We start from the raw sequence: 12,262 nt of genomic DNA, 5'->3' as shown, positions 1-12,262 counted from the left end.
ACATGTCTTCTAACCAGTTCTTCTCTTGAACTTTTTATGCTACAATCATTGCATTCCTAGCATGTGATCTCATTCAATGTTGACTGCCTGTCTTCCTTCCACACACTGCCATCAGCAGAGAGAATTAGGTGAGGGGCTTGGGGAAAGGGAAGGGCAAAAAACCCCCGTTCAATTTATGTAAGGAAATAATCTCAGGAGAGCATGACATTACCACATTGATCAAAGGCAAGAGTAGTTTTAATCCAAAGCCCCTGGATAAAAAGTACATCCACGCTCAGAGGGCTGCAGACATGTGGCATGGAACCTATAGAAGGGATGGGCAATGGCACCAGGGGCCAGTCGCCAGGGGTACGTAACGTAAAAAACACCCTTAGGTACTACACCAGAGGTGGCACTGTGGTCAGAACAGATTTGAGGGAGAGCTCACTCACAAACCTAGACGCGTAGTTCAAGCCCAAGATTCGGCAATGGATTCTTGGTAACCCAGTCCTGAACTGGTCTTGTATCTGATGATAATGTCAGCCAGCATCTGCTGCCTGCAAGTGCCGTTGTGGCAACCCAATCTCACGTGATCCTGCAAACAGAAATGCTGTGCTGACATTGGGAGGCAGCCACTCATCAGGTTGCCCTCCTGGAACAGGGACCACCTGTGGCGTCCAGGACAACCCCATCAGCACGAGTCCCAGAGCTCCGGGGAGCATTTGACTGACTTCAAACCCTGGGAAGAGGGTCGGAGTGTTCCCCAAAGTGAAGAAATGGGTACTGAAGCTCTCGTGGTTCTTGATTTGAGCTCAGAGAACACTGTCTCGATGGCACCACCAGCCATGGCCAGTGCCAGTGCCACGCTTTAGAAAATTTAGAGAAAGGCACTCCAAAGTGTGGCGCTCTTCTGGAACTAGAAATAGGCAGACTTCCGCATATTCCATAGTCTGTTATTTTACTGTTTCAAGCCTAACGTTTTACATTTTTAAGCTTTTAGACTTGAAAATTAATTTATATTTGTTTATTCTTTAAATTAGTTCCCCTTTAAAATCACTGTACCACTTAGAACGTAATGTTAATTTAAAAAATGTCTTTTAAAAAATCAGTAATTTTCCAAGAGTTTGGTGTACTTTATCTGGGAAAAGAACAGATATTCCATGTCATTGGGATGAGAATTGATTCAGCTCCTGAAGCTACTTTCAATAAATAATTGCTCAATGTTCCTCTTACTCCTGTTTAAATACTCATATTTAATATTGTATTTTCTAATTTTACATGAATGGCTCAGCTTATCTATAGTTTCTAATTAAAATAATTTGTGGTTAATGAGTGTATTATCTCATTAAACTGTTAGATTAACTTGCATTTTGTAATAGTTTGCTATAATCATGCCCGATATTTATTTGCTCCAACAATAAATATAGGCCATATAATTAGCTGCCTTGGACAGATGACGAAATTAAGGTGAGTGACTTAAGGTTGTTCAAGGTTATATAATTGGTGTTGCAGCCATGAATAGAACTGGGCTTGCTGGACTACTCATCTGATGCTCTCATGCTTGTAATAACTACCACGTGCTTTCCCCAGACACACCTGTCATGACTAAGTTCGTATTTATTCTAAGTCTTTTTCAATGTTCACTATGTCAAAAAAGATAACATGTCATTTTTCTTTTTTTTCTTGATGCCTCTATTGCTTCAAGGGAATATAGTTTTAATATTCAATAGTGAATATTAAATACATCTATTAAACATGATATATGACAAGAAATCCTTATCCTGCATTCAGAATTTTACTGTTACCCAACATTCTGAATATGTGTCAAGGCAGTGGTCACAATGGATTCTCCTGCCAGTCACCTTTTAACTACGTAAATATCACTGCTTCTCAGGACTGTAGACAAGAGAATCTTGCTCTATGTCAGATTTGATGCCCCCATGTGCCTTTCTTAATTCTGAATAAAGAACAAAAAGTATTGGTACCCTTACATGCTTAGAAACTGGTAAGTGAACTGGGCTTTATATTTTCAAGTGATGTAGTCACAACCTGCCCTCGGGGTTCTATCAGGGCTTCTCGTCACTCACTCCATAAGATCCCAGAGAACTGATAGGCTCATTATGATCTCTTAGCTGTGCAGGCTGACTTCACACAGTTATGGATGGGGTGGTGCAGCATAGTGTGGAACACCAGACTCTTGCTTTGTTATTCACTAATTGCGGGTTTTGGTCAATCCACCTGTTTCATGCCCATTTGTACTCACATCAACATGTAGGTTTTTTAAAACAGCATTTCTCAAATGAAATCAGTTCACATTCTTTTTTAGTGACTTGCAATCTTTGCTTCTTTGGCATTTTATTACCAAACTATCCAAGGTTCTAACAATGGCTTTATGATAGTCCATGTTCATCTGCAGAAGGTGGAGGAAGAAGTAAATTCAGTGAGTACTGGGAACAGAAGTTCAATATTCTATACTATTGCTTTCTAGTTCTTTCTTCCCTCCAATTTTTTTATTATAAAAGTTCAGTTTTAAAAATATTTCCTCCCACAATATCTAATGTCGTGTATAGGAAGAAGAGACATGACAGGTAATGGCATACATTAGAAAAATAGATGCAAGCTTTTACTATGACTTTTTTTTTTATCTGTTCATGCACTTCAGATTCCCTCAGGAACATAGTGCTACTGGCTAAACCCTCTGCAGAACATGTGTGCGGTTAAAGTGGTGCAGGCCCACTCTGTCTTTATGGCCCTGTTCCTCACGTCCAGCTCACAACCACTACAATTATTAATTCATATCTGGATTTATTAAAGGGTTGAAGAAAACTAAGAGCAATGGAGAAAGAATTATCAGTGAGTATGTTAGATATGGCTTTCCCAGAACCCAAAGGGAAAGCACCCAAGGATTTTCACCTTTCCCGAGGGGCCTCCTGGGAAGGTGTCTCCGTTCTCAACCTCATTCTATCTCCAGATTTCTCAGAGTTTCTCCTTAGCAACCTCTCAAACTACCTACTGTTAGAAACTCTCTATCTCATCCACAAGGATTAATTTTATTCCAGAATCTATTTTCTTTTCTCCTAAAATTCTGTTATTTCAATGGGGGCTTCAGAAGGACAAATCAGATTAAGCATTCACACTCCAAATCTCATAGAGAGGTCTAGAGTGGGAGTGGCCTTTCCGAACTTAGTTTGTAAAAGTCTCCCAAGTGGTGTGAGTTGCAGATGGGTATCTTTACTCTTACTGTTCAGTGAGTAGCTATTGAATCAATCACACACACACACACACACACACACACTCATATACATCCCCCTCTCCCAGGGCAAATATTAAGGAGAGACTAAACCCATAAAGAAAAGAATTTTCTTTCTTGTAATTTTCAAGGCCACCGTTATACAAAATTTTTCCTAGTGTTGTCTTTTCATTTAACCCCCATCTCCAAATTGTGTCTCCTAAAGCTACTAGTACAGCCAAAGAACTTGCATGCATATACGTATAACCCATTGACACGGACAATCGAGTGGTGCAGGCCTGGGGCAGGGGGTGGGGTAGGGGGGTGGGGGTGGGAAGGGGACATATGTAATGCTGTCAAAAATAAAGATTTTTAAAAATAGGTACAACTAATTCATGTTTCTTATGGCTGCTTTCTTAGCTGCATATGTCCAAACCAAAACATGAATATCATCACTTTTAAGTAATGCAACATTATTATTTTCTCAGGTTTTGAGGGTCAAATGGCAGTGGAGGCAAGAAATGAAAGAAAAGGCTTCATTTTTGATAGTTAACAACTGTAGGATGGAATTGTTTTGGTTAATGTACATATAGAGATACTATTTGAAATAATAGCCAAATAAAATTAATGTTTTAAAACTATTGGAAGCTTTAAACTCTTAGTGTGCTTGACAGTATAAGGTAAGCACTAAACTTGATATTAAATTATAGGTATGCAACTAGAACTCACAAACACAAATGTGGTAAAGGGGTGGGAGCAATTATTTGCATTTTGTTAAAGGATAAACTTGTTTAATGATAACTTTAATTGTTGAAATAACAATAAAGAAGCAATATGTTGTTTGAAATAAAGACTTAGATATTGTGAACCTGCTATATTGAAGAATATTTTCTACTAGAGGCCCGGTGCACGAAATTTGTGAACTTCCTTTTTGTAAAAATATTACTATTTTTTTTTGTTAATCCTCACCTGAAGATATTTTCCATTGATTTTTAGAGAGAGTGGAAGGAAGGGGGAGAGACAAAGAGACACATCAATTGGTTGCCTCCTGCACCATGATAGGGATCAAGCCTGCAACCAAAGTATGTGCCCTTGACCAGAATCAAACCTGGGACTCTTCAGTCCTTGGGCCAACACTCTATCCACTGAGCCCAACCAGCTAGGGCAAAATATTACTATTTATTTAATTCTGACATACAAGAACATAAAAGGAGCAAGAATATTAACCAGGCAAATGCAAAAGAATGATGTAATTATAACTCCAGATTATATCTAATTTTCCCATAGCAAGTAAGATAAATCCTTGAAATTGGGGCAAAATGAAGCCTAAATTTTATACTTGGCCAGAGAGAGATAAAGATCCTTTTATATTATACTAGAGGCCCAGTGCACAAAATTTGTGCATGGGGGGTGTCCCTCAGCCTAGCCTGCACCCTCTCCAATCTGGGACATCCCTCTCACAATCCAGGACTGCTGGCTCCCAACTGCTCACCTGCTTGCCTTCCAGATTACCCCTAACCGCTTCTGCCTGCCAGCTTGATCACCTCCTAACCACTCCCCTTCCAGCCTGATTGATGCCTAACTGCTCCCCTGCCAGCCCAATTGCCCCTAATTGCCCTACCCTGCCAACCTGGTCACCCCCAACTGCCCTCCCCTGCAGGCCTGGTCCCCCCCAACTGCCCTCCCCTGCAGGCCTGGGTCCCCCCAAACTGCCCTACCCTGCAGGCCTGGTTCCCCCCAACTGCCCTCCCCTGCAGGCCTGGTCCCCCCCAACTGCTATCCCCTGCAGGCCTGGGTCCGCCCCAACTGCCCTTCCCTGCAGGCTTGATTGCCCCCAACTGCCCTCCCTTGCAGGCTTGGTCCCTCCCAATTGCCCTCCCCTGCTGGCCATCTTGTGGTGGCCATCTTGTGTCCACATGGGGGCAGCCATCTTTGACCACATGGGGCAGCCATCTTGTGTGTTGGAGTGACAGTCAATTTGCATATTACTCTTTTATTAGATAGGATCATCTGTTAAACTTTTCTTGTAGAAATGTAACATAAAATTACTGAACTTGAAATGTTCACCTTAAGTTTGTATTCTGGGTCAAGTTTAGCTATAAAGTTTGATTATTTACTAAGCTATTGATTTCATAAATTTATATTTGTCACTCTCTCAGTGTTTGCAATAACTGTGTACATAAGCTATCTTCTCTTTTCTTACATTAATATATTTTTGTGTGAAAAACTCTTGTCCTTTTATGGATATATATTATGACTGAATATAATTTTAAGTGTTTTGTACACAAAATTTTCAAATTTTAACTCTCTGGCTTTTAGTTTACATAGTCTAAGCAGATGCTCTTTTAAATGGTTTGGTCTTATTTATAAGATGGAATAGTTTGACTTTTGGTGCAAATTTAAAGCACCCACAGATGTATATATCTCATAAAAATAAATAACATACTAAAATCAAATACCCTTTCAAGCCTATATCCTGTGCTATTTATTAATGTAGTTAATTAATACATGTTAAGCGCTTATAAAATTGTCTGGCATATAATCCAAACACAAGAACTGCTAGGCACAAGGATTTGTGGTTCCCCTTGCCCCATAGTCATAAAACGATAATTTTGAATGATTGCAGTGGTTTTCTACCTAAGCATTATTTGGAGAGCTTAAAAAAGTCTCCATGTTTAGGCTTCACCTTCAGTGGTATACATAATATTCTTTTGGAAGATTTCTCTGTTGGCAAGCTTAGGCAATTCTTCTTCTTTTTTTAAATATATTTTTATTGATTTCAAAGAGGAAGGGAGAGGGGGAGAGAGAGAGATAGAAACATCAATGATGATAGAGAATCACTGATTGGCTGCCTACTGCACACAACCTACTGGGGATTGAGCCTGCAACCTGGCCAGAATTGAACCCAGTACCCTTGGCCAGAATTGAACTCAGTACCCTTCAGTCCGAAGGCTGATGCTCTATCTATTGAGCCAACCTGGCTAGGGCAAGCTTAGGCAATTCTTAAAAGCACACAGCCACTGCACATTTTGTAGCTATGAAGTAGATTTTATGACATTTGAGTTTAGGAAACCAACAAAAATTTATAGGGCAAATAAGTCTCCTATTCTTGATACTTAAAGTTAGATTCAAGAGATATATTACCTAACCAATATATTTAGTGGGCCATCACATTTTTACTAGCCTCATTCACTCTTTCTAATATCACCACAGTTTCTCTAGTGCAGTGATTTTCAACTTTTTTCATCTCATGGCACACACAAACTAATTACTAAAATTCTGCGGCACACCAAAAAATATTATATTTTTTGCCAATCTGACAAAAAATGTTGGTATAATTTTGATTCATTCACACCAGACAGCTGATTCACTGACCAACCAGAGAAAAATTCTCTGATATTTTACATCTCTAACTGGAAAAATATTCAAAATATACTGTTATATTATTTTCAAAGTTATTTATAAAGTTACAGAAATAGATGTGGAAGGTATGAGTTGTAAGAGCAAGAATTTGTTGGAGGGAAAAATACAAACCCTGAATCTGCTAAATGACAATTGATCCAGAGTCACAAGAAAAAATATCTTTGTCTATGCAGAACTGTACCATGTTTTCTAATTGCATTTAGCGGAAATTTTTTATCACATCATTCTTTAATTCAGGGGAATGAGAATACAAATCTCTGCATTGTTTGGATATTACCCAGTGAAGAACAGACATTAATTAATAGTTAATAGATTAACAATTCAAGTATCCTGTTCTGGTTCCAAAAATATTCTTAAAGGTGGGAAAGCCATATTAACTGCAGTAAGCTGTAATATCTAGCTGGTTCTGCTGATCCCAAATCATAGGATTTTTGCTTTGCAAGGGGCTCTGTAAATCATCTAGCCTGAACCTTCCATTGAGGCTACTTAAGGGAAGTTTTCAGAGACTTCAAAGGCTTCATACAACGGTATATTTGCTGGGACTACTTATTACAGCTAAACCCTCCAAGGCTTTTGAATGTACCCATGTACTGAAGAAATTATTCAGCTTGTTGAAGGTCACTTATTAAAATGTGGCTCTCGGCTACTTGGAGAGAAAGGAAAGTGTAAAAGGCAAGGGGAGGCTGGAGGAAGCTCTGGTGTTAGGGAAACTCAGCTCTGCCCAGGCTGTGGCTTGGATGTGCAGGAACGATTTTATGCATAACTAGTAGCCCTGCACAAGAATTCGTGCACCATTAGGTTGCTGCTGCCCTCCTATAGCTCTCGGCCCGCTGCCCCACCCTTCTGTAGCTCCCCTCCACCCTTTCCCCTCCCCCCCTCATAGCTTGCTGCCCTGCCCCCTCCTGTAGCTCTCTGCCACCTGCTTGTAGCTTGTAGTTTGCTGCCCCACCCTCCTGCAGATCCGTGATCTGGTCGTTATGCTTCAGGGCGTAATGTATAATTAGCATATTCCTCTCTTATTATATAGGACTAGTGGCCCAGTGCACAAAATTCGTGCACGGGGGGGGGGGGGAAACGGGGAGGTGGGGAGAGAAGGGTGTCCCTCAGCCCAGCCTGCACCCTCTCCAATCTGGGACTCCTCAGGGGATAACCGGCAGTCGGACATCCCTCTCACAATCCAGAACTGCTGGCTCCTAACCGCCTGCCTGACTGATTGCCCCTAACTGTTCCCCTGATGGCTTGATTGCCCCTAACCACTTCTGCCTCGGCCCTGCATCCAGGACCCAGGATTCCCTCCTCCAGCCGACCACAAGCACCCGGAATCTGGACTTCCCTCCCTCTGGTCAGCTATAGGCGCCCAGGCCGGCTGCAGCCACAGGGGATGGTGGGCAGGTGGCTTCGCCTCAGCTGCAGCCACAAGTGCTGGTGATGTGGGATCGAGGGGTGGGCAGCTTCTCCATCTCCCGGGCCACAGCCAGCGACAGGTACTGGTGCCCAGGACTGCGGGGTGGGCGGCTTCTCCGTCTACCAGGCTGTAGCCAGCCGCAGGTGCTGGCACCTGGACCGCAGGTGGGCGGCTTCTCTGTCTCCCCTGGGATGCAGTGTGGGCGACTTCTCCAGCTGGCTTCAGCCTGGGATCATGAGCCACACCCAGCCTCAGGCACTGTGGCCCGGTTTCTCCATCTCCCCCAGGACGTGGGGCAGGCGGACATGAGGTTTCTGCTGCTGGCTGCAGCCTAGGATCACGGGGCAGGCAGCTTCTTCATCTCCTGGGCTGCAGCCAGCCTCAGGCGCTGGCGCCAGACTTCTCCGACTCCCACAGGCCCAGAGTGGCTGGGGGGCGGGGCTGCCGCCATCTTTTTTTTTTAGGTTAATTTGCATACTCACTCTGATTGGCTATTGGGTGTAGTGGAGTGACAGTAATTTGCATGTTTCTCTTTTTATTAGTGTAGATAAGCAGATGGCCAATCTACCAGGAGATAAGGTACACATGGTTGTCACACATTAACATGATGTTACTATATTCTTCCAAGTTATGGAATTGTTTTGTGATTTTCTTTAGCCTTTTTTTCCAGGAAAACTTTGGGTTTAAAGAATTTCACCTAAAAAATAAAAAAAAATAAGTATAGCCTGGCTGGTGTGGCTCAGTGGTTGAGCATTGACCTATGAATTAGGAGGTCACAGTTCAATTCCTTGTCAGGATGCATGCCCGGTTTTGAGCTCTATCCCCAGTAGTGGGCATGCAGGAGGCAGCCAATCAATGATTCTCTCTCATCATTGATGTTTCTATTTCTCTCTCTCTCTCCCTTCCTCTCTGAAATCAATAAAAATATTTTAAAAATTTTATGAACTGAATATCATAGATGTTTACTATTATGTGTGATACTTATAAAACTGAGACCCAAAGGTTCTAGTTTTGCATTGGTGTAGCATTTCAAGAACACCCCTAAAAGGGATTCCAATCTTCTCATATATTCTGTCTCTCCTGGAGCCTCTTAAGCTTCCTTGAATCCATGCTCCATCCTCCTGTGCTTCCCCATGTGGAACATGCCAGACACTTCACCACCTCCCACCACATTCAGCCTCCTATGAAAGATAGTTAGTCTTTCATTGTTTGTATGGGATGGATTCTGAACTCTGTCAGAGAGCAGGGAGCAGAAGCTAAATGGTACATACCTAAATGCACTTCTACTGGGGGATTGGTGTGGCCCACGAGATAGTGAGGGAAAGGGTGCCAATTTCACACATAAATTCTTGCCCCACTGGAGGTTATGTAAATTGGCAAACTTTACTTCCCTAGACATGCAGTCTCCTCAAATAGCTCTGTGGTTTTCATGCACCAATGTACTAACATTTGAACCAAACAGACCATAAGTTAATTCAACAATTTTCAACTCATAAACGCGCTGATTGGTCAAGCACAGAGTTGATGCCTCATCATATCTATGAGCATTGTTACTAACTTGTATTTGTGATTTGTGTCCAACAATGAAGTGAGGCTATTTTCATATGAGGAACATTATGGGTAGAAAGGAGACATCACAAAGAGCTGCGCCCTTACATCAGGTTATGGAGTAAATCAAAGCAGACAACTTTGGAGAATGTGAGTTGTCTTGTGTATGACTCTTTCTCTGGTACTCTGATGCTAAAGCTACGTTATGGGGAGCAGAAACAGGACCTATTTAGACAGACAGTTTGTATGTTACCTGCCCCTTTCTCTCTACATTCTCTCCTCCTACATTGCATGGGGGTTGGGTATTCATCACACTTACAGCTAAATTCTCAAATTTTTAAAAAGTGATTCCTGTATTTATTTTGGGGTCACAGGAAAGATAGTCTTTATCTAGAGAAAAGGGGAATTAAAATTAGTAAGAGTAATAGTAATTTACTATTTTTCTCTTTATAATCCTTTAAAAACAAATTTGGATTTCTCTCAGATATATCTGAGATTGTCAAAGCTTATGATATAAACATATAAAAAGAGAGTTCCATAGACAATTTGAATATGTCTACAGAAGGAAAATTTGAAGGCATCTGCCTATAAAAGCTGTTAAGAAACTAGCGGATGAGTTTTGGTTCTGATAAAGCTAATTAGAAATTTTGTTTCTATTTTTGTATATTTGAGAGATAGATTACTATTAAATTGGGGTGGTGGTGTTTTGGTATTGCACAGAATGTCACATTATTATTATTTATTATTATTATTTAAAAAAAAATCCTAACCCAAGGAGTTTTAGAGAGTGGAATAGAGGGGAAATATCGATGTGAGAGAGACACATCGATTGGTTGCCTCCCGCATGCACCCGATGGAAACTGCAAACCAGGTATGTGCCCCTGACTGGGAATCACACCCAACACCCTTGGGTGTGCAGGCCAATGTTCTAACCAGTTAGCTACACTGGCCAGGGCCAGAATGTCACTCTTGAGAGCCCAGGGAAACAACCTTTTAAATTAATATGGTTATCTGAGGAGGTCTTCATAAGTGTTCTGTATAGTAGCTGTGCCCAGGGACCATCCTTTATTATCCTTCAAGAGGACACAGCCTATGTGTGTTATGAGGCTGTGAGGGCACTATAAAAGGAAGTCGCAGTTTTATAAAAGAATAAAGGAAGCAGACTGACTGAACAGAATCTTAGAACAAGTTGTACCCATTGATACATTTGGTTCATAATTAGCAACTTTTGATTTATGGTTCTTTCAGATTAGTTTAATTTGTTTCTGGTAGTACTTTAGCTGAGTTAGTTGCATAATTATCTACTATGGCTATAGCTTTTTTATATCACCAACTGCCTTCAGAATTTGGTAGATATCGTTTACCCTTTGTCCTGTGTATTCAATTCAATTTAACACATGTTTACAGAACACACATGCAGTAGATACTAGAAAACCACAATGAAACAAAAAATAGTAGAGGAACTGATTATTTGATGTCCTTTAAATGCATAAATGATAGTAAGTAGTACTGTACCTTTCCCTGTATTCACTCAAAGTAGTTAGTGTGTATTGTCAATTTTCAGAGTTTTTGTTTTTTGTTTTTGTAGAGTCAGTTTGGGTTTTTGAGTGGGTTGCTAAGATGTCCAGGAGGAAGCCCATACTGGATTTATAAGAAGAGTTGCGTTGGTGGCTTATGGCTGTTTTACCGGCATGTCAGCTTTCTTATTACTCAGGATGCTCTTATTTGGCTAGCAGGTCTGTTTGTATACCTCAGCCTGACCCCAGGACCTCAGGGGTCTCAGGCCGCTTGTGCTGGTTCTTAGAATTTGCTCCCACAGAGTCACTTGGATCAACTACCTGCCAGTGACTCTGCTTCTCAGAAAGATCTCAAGGCTCCATACTGACCCAGGAAGCCCTGGGACTCCGAGCTGCCAAGCCCTGTCCTGCCCAGGCCTGACAAGTTATATTCTCTTCTGCAGTCACAAGTGTGACTTGGAAATTGGTGTTTTTGCATACTTGTATGTGTGAATGCAGTGCCTTGTAGCCACTAGCACATGTGCATATAGCAGTTTTAGGGGATTGGTTCTGTGCTTCATTTCCCGGAATTTACTACCATATAGATTTTCTGAGAAATGTGTGTGTAGCAGGATAATATACCAATTTTTGTCCTTTTTGTTTTCTGTTCTTATGCCATGCTGTGATGTTGCCCTTCTGAGAGGCAATGATGCCAGATAGTGGGACGGACAGGCTGAATACAAGGGATTAGCAGCAATAACCCTGCAAGGGAAGCCACCCTATTTATCCACTACTCAGGTCTCTCTTGCTGTGCTTTAAATAACACAGGGGATCTGAATGCTAAGCACCTGGTTCTAAATTATTTCTGTAGCAAATCAGCACTGTCCAAAAAGAATTTGGAAATTTGATAAATGTGAAATATACTTTTATAAGTTAAGAGAAACCTCTAAAAGTATCCCTTTCCTGTCAGGGTGCCATTGCTTTTGCACTTTTTGTGACTTGAAACTAAAAATGGTTTTCTCTCTCAAAGACAAAACAAGTAAAGAACTTGCAAAACCAGACTTTAAAAAAATATTAGAAAACTCTCATTATATCCTTAACATTTAAAAATGTTCCTTTCTAAACTAGTGGCCAAAAAATAATCTCTAGATTAATTGATATAAGAAAGGCAAGAAAGTCACT

Source organism: Cnephaeus nilssonii (assembly GCF_951640355.1).
Source record: "Cnephaeus nilssonii genome assembly, chromosome: 2".
Taxonomy (NCBI): domain Eukaryota; kingdom Metazoa; phylum Chordata; class Mammalia; order Chiroptera; family Vespertilionidae; genus Cnephaeus; species Cnephaeus nilssonii.
The sequence above is the reverse complement of the archived record's forward strand: the minus strand, read 5'-3'. Positions refer to the sequence as shown.